The 15,000-nt window shown below is 36.0% G+C and overlaps 1 protein-coding gene across 6 annotated transcripts in view; it reads left to right on the top strand.

The window, feature by feature from the left end:
• The window catches only part of LOC144970939 (uncharacterized), a 52,506-nt gene that overhangs the window by 1,173 nt on the left and 36,333 nt on the right, over window positions 1-15,000 (top strand). For 2 of the 6 annotated variants that reach the window (XM_078911142.1, XM_078911139.1), the window contains exon 2: window positions 2,687-2,799. The exons of 2 other annotated variants lie outside the window; for them this stretch is intronic. The gene's annotated coding sequence lies outside the window, so the exon portion shown is untranslated. Of the gene's footprint in view, window positions 1-2,686; window positions 2,800-10,667; window positions 10,832-15,000 lie in introns of those variants that run through there. 2 more of the 6 variants (XM_078911141.1, XM_078911140.1) reach the window with 2 other exon arrangements.

The following is a 15,000-nucleotide window of genomic DNA, read 5'->3' as shown; positions in this document are numbered from 1 at the left end:
ATTTGGCAATCTAAATATCTAAATGCAACACGTGCTAACGCCACAGATTGCATTTGCTAATGCTTCTATATATACGAATTTTCCTTATCCTATCTAAATTGTTTAACAAATCTAAAGAGTTTTCGCGAGGCTAAGGTGGGTTTGGTGGTATTTGGGCTCCTGCCGAGGAATCTGGCTTCTTGCTATAGCTAGTTTGGTCTCTTACTCAAAAATGATCTGGCAACCCTGCCTGGCTAGGCGGAACCTTGATAACAGAAACGGGGCCCACACGATTTCGCGAGGAATTAAACATGAAAACAATTAGGATATAATTTCAACACAACTTTTGAAATTCATCAAGGATTGTCCATTACCGAATGTTTTTTGATAGAAAACAAATGCATCTTCAAATCTAAACTGCTTTTGACGGTAAGCGGTAAGTTTTTATTTATTTTTCTGTCCAAACGAATGATTTGTCCTGGTTATAGAAGCTAAGTATTGGTAACACCGGCTCAGCTCTCTAGTTGTCATTTATCAAAGTCAAAGTCAAAGCCAATATTAATATAAAATTAGCCAATAGAATTTTTCGATTGTTGACACTCTACTCTAGTTGGAATTCCTCCTGAATAAAATGAAATGAACGAGACATCATTCATCGTTAATAATCATTTTAAATAAATCTTATGTCATGTCATATAAGATCCCCCAAAATCGGGTCGCAGCCAATATCATTGGAGTGCCAAATGAGTATCTAGAGTATAGAGTTGTTGTTATACTGAGTGGTTAGATTGAAGTGCCACTTCGTGTCAATTTAATCAATTTAGATAGCCAACGATTACTGTCGATCAATTTAGATCATTAAAAAATTGTACTACCTTTAAAAGCGTCAGATTTAAAGATGCATCAACACCCCCCCCCCCCCCCTTTGCCCCGTTCTCTTTCACTCTCTAAAAAAAAAAAAAGAAAAGAAAAGAAAGAAGATGAAAAGAAAAATTTCTGACTAGACCATTCTGGATGGATTTCACAAATAAGATATATTTGAAATTATTTGTTGCCTTAAAATTTCTTCATTCTAATGTCTTAATACTATACCTTTTTAAATATTTGATGAAAATCTACAATTTCAACAAAATGGTGTACTCCAGAGTATCACAAACAAGTCCATATAGAATGCCAATGATAAAACACAGTTTAAATTATTAAAAAATCACAAAAATCATAGAGCTTCTAAATACAGCATTGCCTGTTAGGCGTGTTACGGTATCAGCTCTTAGGCTGACTCAGAAAGGTGTCAATATTTTTACATAACAGTTGTGTAATACCATGACGGCCGACCAGTTGTGTCTTTGTTTTGGACGAACGACTAGAGAGCTTGTCATTGGTCAAAGACTTAAAAATGCTTGACTCACTATTCTACGAGAGTAGATAGTAGTGGTTGATCTAAGACTAAGAAGAGGGTATTATATATATTTACCAAACATTTATCTCAGTGCTGAATAATACGATGTAATAATTTCGCATCAGAAAAAATAATTCTGAAGTTCCTATCTCTTCAGTACAATAAACTTGACACCGAATAACTGTCATCAAAGTCATTTTTGATCTCCAAAGTCGTAATTTTTGTGTGATTTTTACCAAACAATGTGCAATATCAATGCATTATTTCCGCAAACAAAATAGGATCCAAATCGCAACTTCTACAACATCAGCAAATTGATAAAAATCAAAGCTGAAAACAACAAGCAGTACTGACAGGCCTGTCATTTCCTTCTTTTACTTACTGAGTCCAGTCTGGACTACCCCGTCTATGGATGTTTGGCCATGTCATTTTTTGTTGGGTTGAATCTTAAAGAGTTAAGAGAAAGCAGATGCCTCTAAAATTAAAATGTTTTTTAAGGTAGCATTTCAGTTATGTTGATGGTAATTGTTGACTATTAGTATTAGGCTGATCAAGTGATACTTCACACTACTAGTATGAAGACATATAAGATTAAAAGGTTTGTAACAGTCTCAATTCACATGTGTCTCAGATGGTGTTATTTGCCTGATAGATTTTAAAAGAAAGTATTCTTTTCAAATCGCAGAGGCTTTCTTTTTAAAACTGAATGTAGTCAGGAAAACTACATTCGTGGATGGGACAGGAATGTAGTGTAGTTTGCAGGCTGTGTGAGGGGATACACCCCCCCCCCCCCCCCCCCCTCCCCCCCCCCCCCCCCCCCCCCCCGCTCCTCACTTCTCAAGTAAAAAGATCTGATTGCTTTTGTTTACCTGTTTATGAGAATTATTAAAACTATGTATAAAAAAAATGGTACTGATTTTTTTGAGCAGTAACAATTAAAAAAAATAAAAAGTATGAAACAATCCCTGAAAAGTTGGATAACAATGCATGGTAAACAGGCATTATTAGTCTTCTTTTTATTTAGATGTTATTAAAGTATTAGCATGACTTCCCGAACCTACCTCAATTTTTCACACTTTATACGATGCCTTGTCTGTTTCCATTATTTCTTAATTGAAGTATTATTGCAATTTTGTGAGATGATTGTAATGCAATTGATGGTTTAAAGCACTCTAGAATCTAATATATTTGCTCAATTATCATGATTTCGAAATGCAGCTGTTTTTTTCTTGAGAATGGTTGCCAGTAAAAATATTAAGAGAATTGAGCAACTTTTATTTACTATATAGTGTTGCTTTCACCACATAGATATGCAAAATTTCTGTATTGATAAGTTTGCTTACCAAGATGAAGATCATCAATAAAAGGATTTCACTTCTAAGTTGTATATGTGGATTGTGAGAAGGAGGATTTTGATTAAGGTAAGGTTTGTTTAATATCATCATCATCATCATCATCATCATCATCATCATCATCATCATCATCATCATCATCATCATCATCATCATCATCATAATGATAAATAATAATAAAAATAACTACTTCTTATAATAGCATTTACCACCGAAATCTCTGAGCCTTTGATATAAAAATAAAGATAAACACAGCTGTCTAATATGTACACAATGCAACAAATACACTACAAAGAGACAAATTTACTCGCACTTACTGTGAGGATTTAAAAAACATCAGAGTAAATACTTTGAGATAAGATCGGTCTTGAGGTTCTTCTTGAAAATCTCAAGACTTGAAATGGACCACACTGATGGAGGTAGTAAGTTCCAAACAGTAGGCTTCTTGTGATCAATAGCTTACAATCCTGAGATCTTAGCACCTTACAGGGTGAGTAAGGGGCAATCAAATCATTAATATAAGTCGGGACAGTTACTTCAAAGTGATTAAAACACAAGAGGGCAATTTTGTATTTTATCCTCAGCCCTAACAGGAGCATGTGAAGTGTTTGCAACATTTTGTAACACACTTATCCCATTTTGATTTTCCCAACACCAGCCTGTCCACATTGTTTTGAACTCTCTTGAGTTTGTTTATCTTTATATCTGGAAGGCCCATAAACAAAGAGTTGCTATAAACCCAGTTATGCCAGAACAGTTTTTATGGCGTCATTAGGAAGAAAAGATTTCATTTTGAGAAACATCAAATTTCAGAGTTGATAGTTTTTACAATTTGATTAATCTACCGGTCCATTGGCAGTCGTTTTTTCCAGGACATTACCCAATTTGTTAGCTTTAGCTGTAACGGGGATTTTAGTTTCATTGAAAGTGATAGAAGACATGTTGCTGGGTCTGATGCAATCAAAAGAAGTTTAGTTTTGTTATCATTCAGTTTTAATTTATGATTGACCATCCCTGATTTAATCTTTCTGCAGCAATGGATAGGGGAGGTCACTTTAGGGGACTCTTTATAAATCTATAAGGCGATTCCACTGGTAATGGGCTGACAAATGAGAGCAAAAATGCACTGTACAACATTCAGTACACATTTGCATCCATATATAAGATGCAACCAGGCTGTGTTTAAAGCTGTATCAGCTTTCTATTTGTTGCAATTTGTTTCAATCAGTGTATTGTAAGCAAGTCTTTTACCGTAAATTTGATACCAAATTCAAATAGACACATAGTATGACAATTAAGCAATGCTGGACATCCTGTAGCAGAAAGATTAGACTCTTACTTTGCGGAAAGTGAGAACAGAAATAGATTAATTAAAATTGTTTTAAGTTTTCTCTTTGATATGCATAGAAATCACCAATGTAGTCTGGAGAAACTCACACCATCTGGATTGATATATATGTTTCAAAAGCAAAGATAGCAAATAAAAACTTGTAATACATGGATGATTTTTCACCCATCATAGACGACTACTACTATTAACACGATCACCACTTGTGTCAGAGGGTGTGAGTCCATCGACTTCCTCTTGTTAGCTGGAAGTTCCACTACTGATATCTTGTATCCATATTACAAAAAAAAAGTAGTTCCTTAAGAGCCATGAGGCTCATGGAGTCAGAGTTTATCCTGGTTCATGTAGTGTAACAATTTTGTGCTACCCTTTTAATAGGACGCTGGTCTATCGCAAAGCACTTTCCACCAGATTTAATAGATCCAACTATCCAATTATGGCTGAGTGGACAGTAGATCAGAAAGAAAGAAAAAAATATCTGGGGTCTGTATTGGTTCCTATATGTACTTGTGAGGCGAGTGCTCTACCAACTGAGCTATCGGGGCCTCCTATAATGTTTATTATTTATTCTCTTCTTCATGGCTTTCTGTCCCTGTCATTTAATCAAAGTAAAATTATTATTTGTGTTTGAGTAGGGCTCCTTAGCCAAAAGGGAAACAGTCTGTTGTATCTTTCTGCAATTAGTGGAGACGGTCTGTTTTATCTCCCTGCAATAGCTGATAATCATTATTTATTTCCCCTTCCAACTCACCTCCTCGCTAAAGTTGTGTCAGTGCGTATGTATTGTGTATGAACCACTATCTTAGGCAAATCTCCAAATTCTCAAAACAGATACATCTTGCATTAATGTAATCTTGGTGTGTATTTTGAATTTTTAAATACTATTTGAAGACAATGCATTTTGTATTGACCCATCCAAGATAGTTTATGATAGTGACAGAAAAGATGATCCACATTATCTGCCACATCCCATACTTGAAAATACAAAATCAAATCTTATCATGATATGATGTACTGTGCCCTTTTTGTCTTTTTTGTTGTTGTTTTTTTTCAACAATATTACTCAAGGTCAACTCCAGTTAAGATTAAGATTAAAATTTCAGTAACATGGAAATTACAAGGTTTTTAATCCACGTGAGGCTTTCTTTATGAAAGGATAGTGATTTAGGCAGATTGACAATGTGATGTGTAGATAAAAGATAATGGACGTTGGTCGTTTTTGTTTTTTGTTTTTTTTCTCTCTCTAACCTTTAGTGAATTTGACTAAGTTCATTGTTTAACAGCCACTCCGGGAATGGCCCGACTAAATTACGTTACTGGTCTCCCTGTAAATATTATGGAGACGAGTAGTGTGTGCTAGCTCTCAGTCTCAGTCTCTTCCAATATAGATAACCCAGTTACCGAGCAGCCTTAAGTTTAGACTACTTGGGACGATCTTACATCACTGTTTATCCACAATTCACAATATCATTATGTTTGGATTGTAACTATTTCTTGGTTGGCCTAAATTAAGCCTTCTGGACTGTGGGTACCGTAGTGATTAAATTGTGATATGAAAGAAAAGGTGAACAGAAAACAATATAAATATTCCATCTATGTAATTCCACTTTGTCCTGCTGATATGTATAAAAAAGGACAAATGCTATTTTTCCCTCTTGGTCTTCAAATGCGCAAAAGGCCTCAATTTCAATAATCTTCTGATTTCAGCTTCTCTGTTTAATCCGAAAAATGCCTGTACCCGAAATTGATAAAACTAGGTCCCTTGATTTTAAGCACTGTAGCACTGATCGGTATTTTTTTTCTTCTGTGAATCCCAAAAAGATTATAATCATCAATTTATCTGGCACTTTATACCACACCAATTATTCGTTAATTATGATATGTAAGTACCAGCGTGTCGATTTGTTTTTGGACGAATTAATTACGCTCCTCCCTCTTGTCATAAAATTTTGTGAGAGGAATAACAATGACAGACATGTTTGGTTATTGTATACACAACATCACCTAACGCCTCACATACTTTTGTTATTACCTGCTCGACTGTTTGGAGTATCAATTACATACAACAGTTATTTTGTGGTGAAAATGATGTTGTTTGTCGTGTGTGTGTGTGTGTGTGTGTGTGTGTGTGTGTGTGTGGTTGTGTATGTTTTTGTTTGTGTGTGTGTGTTTGCATTTTTTATATTTTTTTATTTATTTATTTTCTCTCTCTCTCTCTCTCTCTCTCTCTCTCTCTCTCTCGAGAGAGAGAGAGAGAGAGAGAGAGAGAGAGAGAGAGAGAGAGAGAGAGAGTCATATCACTCGTCACTTATCATTGCCATTAACTGTTCTAGTGCTGATGATTGAACGGAATAGAGAATAATAATATTAGGAGAACCTCAAACATAGTTATAGTAAGTCGTAATTATTATAAGTTTGTGTTTATTTCATATCGCATAGTATAATGTCGAATATGAAGTACTGACACAGAGAATGTACTTGAGTGATTTGAGTGAGACACATCCCATTGAAACAATGTTGACAGACTGTCATAACGCTCTTTGCCCAGTGAACTTAATGGGAATTACTGCCTCAAGCCTTGAACTGATCAACAAACACTTCGCATTTTCGTGTAATTTCATTTTTGTGCCATTCGTTTATGGAAGTGGAAGTACGGGTTTTTTGGTGACGATGCGTGCTATCAAGACTACACCATTACATTTATATTTTCAGTGATTAAATACGTATCGCAATTAATTTTAGAATTATTTCATTGCGATGCTTTAGTATATTTCATGGTTGTTTCTTGACCAGGTTCGGAGAGATTCAGCCGTGTTGATAAGGTAAAATATGCCCTCAATGGAGTGATAACATAGTGCGCGCTCCAGATTAGATATATTATGTTATAATATATTCATTTCGAGGAGAGTTAGACCATTTAGGATGTTAGTGTTAGTGTGAGAAAAGTTGAATATAATTTTTATTGACACCGTTCAATATGAGCGTGGTCTTCGATTTCGTTCCAATTAAACCCGATCTTTTGAATAGATCATCATTTTTTTTTTTTTGGTTTAATAGTGAGGATACTTGATTTTAATGATAAGCTACTCCTACCATCACTATTACTTTATTACTACTACTACTACTACTACTACTACTACTACTACTACTACTACTACTACTGCTGGTGATGATGATGATGATGGTGATGATAATGGTGATGATGATGATGATGATGAAAATAAATGTTTGTTAAGCGCTTGTTCCCTAATAAATCAGCTCAAAGTCTCAGCCCAATTACATCTATCTAGAGAACCAGTTAACGAGTCTAGTAATACTTATTTACGTCAATAGTACCTATAACTCACAATTAGCATAATAAAACATGCTTTACAACGTTAATCACACACTATTCACTTACACACGCACACACACACACACACACACACACACACACACACACACGAATGTGCATACAGCATTATTATGAATATATAGATATTGCACAATAAGAAGATACAGATATTCATTTCGCATAGCCTACTGCATATTTAAATAATCTTTTGATTAAATCGCTTTTGAAGATCTTTTTAAAAGTAACCTCTGTAATATTTACATTCGTTTCTATTCTCGATAGGAAGCGGATTCTAAGACCTATTTGCATAGCATTTAATATCCTTTTTCGGTCTGTATGTGTGTTTGGGGGGGGGGGGGGGGGGGGTTGCTCTGCAGATTTAAGAATATGGGCTGACACATATTTCACAAATAAATCTGAAAAATGAAAAGGAGTTGTATTGTAAAAGTATTTGTACCACAAATTCGATCAAATTTCTTAAAATTTTTCTTTAAAGACTTTTTGTTGCCTGGTTCTGAACGTGCTGGATTCTACTTATTTATTATCAAACATTAGCGAGATTATAGAAATGGAGTTGCAGTAGTCTAACCGTGCAAAAATAAAAGATGATATTTGAGTCTTTGATTTGAATGGATGTGGAGGTACTTGGCTAATTGATTCATTTTTTCCATTTTCTTGTGATATTATTATAATATAATGTCATACATAGATTATGGGTATCTGTGGACAACTTTGGATCAAAATAAACTCCTAATTTTTTAGCTTTCATATTGAACTTAATGATTTCATTTTCAATGCTCAAAACAATCAACAAGATCAATCTGATGATATGGTTGACAGTTTAACACAGTGGGTTTTTTTATTGGTTTTTTTTTTTTTTTGTTTTTGGTTTACATGTCGTATTTGACAATTTTAATTTTTATATAAGATTACATTTTAAAAAAAACAAACCCAAAAAACCAAAACTAAAATTTTAAAAATAAAACAAAACAAACAAAACAGTAGCCATACCAACGATAACAAGTTCAACAACACAAAGTTGTTTTCTTACCTTCAAAAAGTTGAATATTATGAAGAAGCTGTGTATTATAAACTGCTTTGCTTCACATTATTCAACCTTTGGAAATTGTGCCGTCTCATCCCCGTAACACGGTAGATTTAGATCAAGAAAGTAGATCAAAGGACAATGTCCGTTTATATTATTGTCACACCAGGTGGCTACTCGTATTACGGTCGCAATACTCGGTGCCTTCTTTTTCATGTTTTGATTTGATTTTATATTTTGGTATGTTCTGCATTCAAATTGGACTGTTAGTGTTAGTGTTGTGTGTGTTTTAGCAGACTTATATTTCTATGCGCGGGTCCGTAGACTTCATTATTTTTATCCTGCTGATTATAATAATATCATCATTTGCTGTTGAGCACAGCGGTTCCTGCTGTTCCTCAAGAGTTGAAGATCTGAGAAGGAATCTATGAAACAACCAGAGAAAGCAAGATTATTTTTTTTAACTCACTCAACCCTAACACCGACTACATCCGTAGTTTACCCGGGTTACTTTTATCCCATTCCTATTTATTACATTTTTTCTGAGACAAATTATAGGCGTAGTATCAAAGATAATGTTTTTAGTTTTTGCATGTTAATGGTAGTTGGATAAAACTATCTATGTGCATACTCATTTTTATACATTTTTCCCAGTTTTGAAAAGTAGCAAAAATCGCTAAGATTGAGTGAGTTAATCAAGGGATCTGATGTCCGACCACCAAGCTGTTTTTTTTTTTTTTAATTCTTCCCCCCCCCCCCCCCCCCCCTTTCGCGTACTCTGATACTGATACTATTAGTACACAGCTTTTCAGATTGTTATCTTACAGTAATGCTTGGTTTCAACTTTTTACTTTCGGAAAGGTTGAATTTAACTTAACATTGATTTGTAGAGAACGTGTCCCTACTGTTTTGTACTTTTTCTCATGTCGTTTACTTATACCAACTGTTTAGAGAACCTAATTTTGCACTTGGGAAGCCTTCTCATATTGAATATTGTTAACAGACAGCATGTCCGTTGTTTACGTCTACCATTCAGCATCTGCTGTTCTCCACCACATGCTTTACATCCGTGTTTTTTACTGGGTGACATCCTCTAAATAGATAGTGCAAAGATCTCTCTCTCTCTCTCTCTCTCTCTCTCTCTCTCTCTCTCTCTCTCTCTCTCTCTCTCTCTCTCTCTCTCTCTCTCTCTCTCTCTCTCTCTCTCTCTCTCTCTCTCTCTCTCTCTCTCTTAGACGGCGCCAAAATAATGATAAAGTTCTATGATTAGACCCTGATACTGATAATTAGGAATCACGTGGTTGCCCTTAACATGATGCAATGATTTGATGCTTTAGAGGGTTGATAAAGACAGGTACGCTTTCCTACATGACTTTTACCTAAATACTTGGCATGCGCTAGTCAAAATAACTCTCTCTCTCTCTCTCTCTCTCTCTCTCTCTCTCTCTCTCTCTCTCTCTCTCTCTCTCTCTCTCTCTCTCTCACACACACACACACACACACACATACACACACGCATATATATATATATATATATATATATATATATATATATATATATATATATATACATACATACATACATACATACATACATACAGACAGACAGAGAGACAGACAGACAGACAGACAGACAGACAGACAGACAAGTCAGTCAGTCAGTCAGTCAGTCAGTCAGTCATTCATACACATGCTCGTGGAGGACAGAAGAGTTCGAACCATAGACCCCTAGAAATCAAAACAACATCCAACGGAAGCGTTAAATGAAGATGCGACTTCAAACAACATGTAATATATATTTTCACATTCAAATTTACATCCTTCCCTTACCCCTGAAGGCAAATTGAATTGTTTGGGTGCCCTGTAATAATTGAAAACACAAATGTTCCAGAACATGCCGAGAAGCGTTCAAACATGACCGGCGCTTGCGTTTTATTTATTTATGTATTTTTTTTTTTTAGGTAATACTTATATATTATATTTAGACATTTGCATTGCTGTGTGTGCCCAAAAGGGCCTGTTACAAAACAATCCATTATAAACGTGAAAATATAATAGTGTAATTTTTATCGTCTTCCTGTTTCCTGTTATAGCGTGATCATCAATGATTGTGATGGGGTAGCTATACCTTTTCAATCACGCGAAAACCGAATACACCGCAGTTCAAGCGTTGAATTATAAAATAATAATAGATCAAAATCTTCACCAACATTCATTTATCGATGTTCATACTTTATCGACAGGAAGGTGATGTAAAAGGCTTATCTATAACCGCTTTCAAGTGCCATGAAACTGTTGAACGGAATTTAAGTGAATTGTGCTTTTATTGTTATATTATGACTGCTACTAGAGTGGATATTTTGTGCCATTTTTTGTATGTATGTATATATATATATATATGTATATATATATATATATATATATATATATATATATATATATATATTATATATATAATGTGTGTGTGTGTGTGGTACCCCCCGCCCCCCCCCCCCCCCCCCCCCCTTTTCCTTCCATTGTTGTTCATCTTGGTTTTTATCAGTATTTAATGTTTAGAACAGGAAAATCGTGCTTTTTCACAAACGTTGTGTAGTGATTTTTACGTTATTTGTGTGATACTTCTTTATTGGAGAGTGAAACATTAAATATTTTGACGCAGGTGTGCTCAAATTAAATAATCTATTCTGGGATTAATTGTTTGTAGATGAGAGAGACTGTTGATGATAATGATGACGATAACTACGGTATCCTTGATGATAATAAGAGTTTTAGCGGAAGTGCCGGATGTAAAAGTTTTAATGAATCTTCGTTTTCTGAAATATTTGAATCTCGAAGAGAATGATGGTAATGGAAAATGATTAAGAAGAGGGGGAGGAGGAAGAGGAGAAGGGGAGGATAACAGTGGTGGTTTGGCTGGCTGGCATAGTGATGATGACGACAAAGATTGGAATAATAACAGCGATAATTTAATCATTAAGTGCCGATACGCTTATAATAGAGATGTTATTGGTTGATATGACGTCTTTTTTTTCTTCTGCTTCGCCCATTGTGATTTTGACTGAGGTGAACTTGTATTTTCTATGATGTTTTATCTAGATATGTAATAAAATCTAGTTTTATCGGGTAAGATTCTCTCATATCATAGATCGGATTTTACAAAGAGATTGTTTTAAAATCGTTCAAGTGATTAAGGATTCGCATGAAAGCCCCCGACAAGGTGTTGCATAACGTATTTGATGTTGCGGTAAACCGTTCATCCTTACTGGGCTCGAGAGATCCAAGCTGATTTAGGTTGCTACTGCGACCGCACAGTATCAAGGATAGGGTCGAATCTTTACAAGAAGGGTCTAATTCAGTCAAAACCGTTTGGATTTATTCTTCTTCATTTTGACAATGAGAAAACGTATAAAATGGATACTTTCGAATTTTTAGTCTCGCTCGTAAAACAACGAAATGTCAAGGCATTAAAAATAAAAATTGAAATCTTCCCTTAGGTGCAAGAAGGCTCTATGGACGAGACATTCCTCTAACACTAGCAGGACATAGATTCGAGTCCAGCTTAGTAAAAGAGCACCCGCCTCACTAACAAATGGTTTCAATCGAGATATAGGTTCTCACCCCTCTATCAATAGCGATGATTAGGTAGCTGGACCTGAAAGGTCTGGTGAAAAGTCTTTTACGGTAGACTAGCGTTCTGTCCAAAAGGTGAAAAGCACGGGACAATAGGTCACCTTTCTCTCGTCGATTTCACTCGTAATGGTCTCGGTGCCGGCATGACTGGGATCGAACATGGCGGCACTTCATTGCCAGCGAAATCAACTCTACCAAATGTGTCTATCTTCAGTGTAAAGATTCGATTGTTGGTAAGGGCTAATTAGTTATACTGCCATCGTCATAAAAGTCACAAAGGCTGGAGGTGTGCCTGAATAACAAACCAAAGCAACCAACCAACCTACCATTCATAAAAAGTTTAAAAGATCGAGCCTAGAATTATGAACCATGTTCTCCTAACTCAGATTACCCGTAAATTATTTAAAACAACACTCTTTTTACATCATGTAGGATTTTCACCTCTTTTTGCGGGATTGTAAGAAACTCCGGTCATTTTGCTCTCATTCGCAGCGAACAAAATTCATTTAGTCACTAATTAAGTGTTCCATTGCAGGCCGTGTGTTGATGGTTTTGTAAAGTGAAAGTTATTTCAAATTTGGTCACCACGATTTTGTGGAGGTACGTTTGATGTTTCGCGTTTGTCATTAATAATCCACGTTAGGACTCCTTTCCGTTAAAAAAATGACATGAGTTCTCAGGTTCACCTTAAATACAAACGAAAAAATTTACCCTCTTGTTTAGGGTCGCTGGAGTAATGAGGGATGGGGGGGGGGGGGGGGGGGGGTTGATCTAGGAATTTACTTTTAGTGTCTCTGTGATTTGTATTATTTTTATCGCATTATTTATCTTATACATTCCTGAATAAAAAGCCTTGCGTGTTGACATAAGAATTAATATTTGTGGCCTTGCTCGTGGCTGTAAAAATGAACATTTTTTTACAATGGATTCCGCCATACTTACTACGAAACATTTGTCCCACAGAAGACCATAATACATAGGTACTATTCATATGAAGTCGAATCCTTATTTCATTATATTTTACTTATTATGTATTCCTTTAGCCCGATTAGCAGAGCAGTCGACTATCAATGATCAAGCAAAGTGTTCAGTGCCGGTTCTGGATTCAGAAGAATTTATTAACAGCTCGGCCTATCCATTAGTTATTGGTTAGCTGGTCTTTGATCTGGTGTGAAGTATTTGCGATGAACTAGTAGTAGTTCATAGTACCCTATCCAAAGAGTAGCGGACAATACTTCTTGTTTTTTAACGTTATATAGCAATCTGGATAAATCTAAGTTCCATATCTATGGACTTGAAAAAACAAAACAAACAAACAACCGATCTATCTTGGTGTGCTGGTCCCCGTTTGAGTTGTTTACAGAAATCTGCCAATTTGACTGTACTCTTTAATTCGGATTAGCTTTTCTTAGTTATTTATGTTATACATGTAAAACGATTTTTTACGAAGGGCATAGTATGCAGTTTTGCAATACATTGGTGAGGTGTCTGCTTTATATTTATTCCTTGAGAAAAATGCACATGATAACGACAAATTTAGAGGTTTTATTCGTACATGTTGAATGTGTTGTGTTTCTCAGTAAAATGTCAATGAAAAAATCCCATTGCTACACAGGCAATGTCACACTGACCTCCGTCGACATACTAACTAACCATCGATAATCTTTTCACACATTATATTGACAAGTAAAGCAAGAAGTGGCATTTTTTTTCACTTGGTTATATCGTTTTCCAAATGACGTTTGGCACTCTGACAAATTATGATGTTGATAAACAAGAAGTTAACATATTTTGAAGATAATACAGTAGAACATGAAAGTAACGTACTCGGAAATAGCGAGTAAAATTTAAATCCCCGTTTTTTCCTCTTATTTGAGTCAATAAAATTAGCATGAAAGTAGCGAGTATGAAAAAGAGGTCAACTCGGAAATAACGAGCATTTCCTGCCCCAGCCTAGGACTTCGAACGAAGTAAAGCAAAACAACAGACAAGGGCGATTTAAATATTTTTAGCCTAGCTTCTTTTCTTTTCTTATTTTTCGTTACGAGTAATATTACATAGTAGTAGTAGCCTAGTCTGTAGTAGTACATAGTAGGGGAAACACATTTTTGGGTGTGTGTGTTTGTGTGCGTGTGTGTGTATTGGGGGTGGGGGTCAATTATTCACCCAGTGTGGTGCCACGCGACACGCGAGGTAAGCACTGGCAGCCAAGATGTCAAAACTTAGCAGTATCGGTCAGCGAGTAGCATTCGTTAACGAACGACACGATCAGCGAGAGAGGGGAGCGTGGAACCATCATTTTCAGTGGGTCAGTGATTGAATGATGCGCTTGCTTACCTCATCAAACATGCCTAGTGCATACAAACACTCGCGCGCGCGCACACACACACACACACACACACACACACACACACACGAAATCTTGATGGAAATACGGAGTTATAGTTAGACACCGAAGCTCGCCTAACGAACGACTTGCCCAACACGTGACCATTTTTTTTCTCGCGTCCTCTCGTCTAATCTCGTCACTCCCGAATAGAAAGAGGAGGCGGAGCTCATATGATATAACGCAATGAAAGTTCTGTCCGATGACGGGTGGGGGGATATCACCTCTCCAAAACTTACCTTATTATATGAGATCTTGAGATCTTATCCAATCATCGATTGCTCGTTTGACAGTTCGCTTGTGAACAGTTAGGAGACCATCTCTTGATTTATGGGCAGGCGGCTTTGCGTAAAGGCGGTGAGTGTTGTATACATCAAAGAGTACCGCTGACCGATGGGTAAATAGTGGTTGTGTAACCCAAAAGCCCTGCGTCTCGACTGCAAGGTCTTGTATGTAATAGTTGCGTCACCATCTCAAGGCTCAGGAATTAATTAGTGAGCTGATTCAAACAATGTGGGTTTCAAATT

Source organism: Berghia stephanieae, chromosome 4 (genome assembly GCF_034508935.2).
Source record: "Berghia stephanieae isolate SIO BIC M18660-M18661 chromosome 4, UCSD_Bste_1.3, whole genome shotgun sequence".
NCBI classification, from domain to species: domain Eukaryota; kingdom Metazoa; phylum Mollusca; class Gastropoda; order Nudibranchia; family Aeolidiidae; genus Berghia; species Berghia stephanieae.
Note: the sequence above shows the minus strand (reverse complement) of the source record. Positions and strands in the feature narration are given on the sequence as shown.